This window comes from Nematolebias whitei, chromosome 6 (genome assembly GCF_014905685.2).
Source record: "Nematolebias whitei isolate Nwh7 chromosome 6, NemWhi1, whole genome shotgun sequence".
Taxonomy (NCBI): Eukaryota; Metazoa; Chordata; class Actinopteri; order Cyprinodontiformes; family Rivulidae; genus Nematolebias; species Nematolebias whitei.
In genome coordinates this window covers 5,351,379-5,352,674 of record NC_056503.1, presented here as the reverse complement: position 1 = coordinate 5,352,674, position 1,296 = coordinate 5,351,379, and the positions used below count along the sequence as shown (strand labels likewise).

The 1,296-nt window shown below is 39.7% G+C and overlaps 1 protein-coding gene across 1 annotated transcript in view; it reads right to left on the bottom strand.

Annotated features, from left to right (window-relative positions):
* ift74 (intraflagellar transport 74) overlaps positions 1-1,296 on the bottom strand; it is a gene marked incomplete in the record, with an annotated part of 29,398 nt that overhangs the window by 24,271 nt on the left and 3,831 nt on the right.

Here is a 1,296-nt window from a genome sequence, read left to right as displayed (position 1 = left end):
TTTTAAAAGCCTCAGGAATATTTTGCAGGTGTTTAGAGTTACGTCGTTGATTCAGATGGTTAGGTTAATAGCTTGTTTAGACAAACTTTTCATGATATGCTAATTTTTTGGGACAGGCATTTTGGGTTTTCATGAGCTGTATGCCATAATCATCAGTATTAAAACAATTAAAGACCTGAAATATTTCAGTTGGTGTGCAATGAATCTGAAATATATGAAAGTTTCATTTTTATCATGACATTATGAAAAATAATGACCTTTATCACAATACGCTAATTTTTTTAGAAGGACCTGTACATCTGGACCTACCATTCTATGCTCGTCTGTCTCTCCTTCCTGTCCTCTCAAACCAGTCAGTCAAAGCAGATGGCCGCTCGTCCTGATCCTGGTTCTGCTGGAGGTTTCTTCCTTTTAAAAGGGAGTTTTTCTTTCCACTGTTGCCATTGTGCTTGCTCAGGATGGGAGACTGTGACGAAGTGAAGATTCAATGAATATGTTGCTTCCTTAGATAGAGAACTTTAATAATTGGCTTTTTATGTATGTGAATGTTCCTGTAAAGTGCCCTGAGACAACTTTGTTGTGAATTTGGCGCTATATAAATAAACTGAATTGAAGTGATCTGGACAGTTTCTTTTTTTGTGCTGAAACGTTTCGCCTTCGATCCGGAAGGCTTCATCAGTCAAGGAAACTGATTGATGGACCTGACTGAAAAATGTTGGATTTTATACCTGGATTATTGAGCACGGACTTTGTTGAATTGAAGTGAATTAAATGTTTGATCACAGTCTAGTCCTCAACACAGCTACATGTCAATATTCCTCATTACCATAGCCCTGGAGTGGAGGGAACATGTTGATCTATCACCAGGTAATATGGCAGAGCCAGGGGTGGCCAATGGTGGCCTTGGCTAGGCTACCATAGATCCATCTTCAGCCATTCCACCAATCATTTGAAGGAACTATAGTTTTAAGCAATACAAAAACTAGAAAGCATTGTCTGTCCTTGCCCTGGACATGCCAACATCTAAATATGTAAAATACGCAGATATGTTCTGCATGTTGGATTCTTGTCTCAGCATGTTAAAAATGTACGTCTAGATGCAGCAAAATGAAGAATTTCACTGAATGTGAATCAAAGCTGCTCCTAAAGATTAGTGGGATGTAAAACCATGTTTGATTAGTGGGGGGGAGGGGGGGGGCGCGCAGATCTGCCGGTGGAGCCTTCTCAGGCATTTCTAACTTTACACACGTGTTTAATTAATAATTAGTGTAAACTCAGAGGCACTCAGCAGCTTGG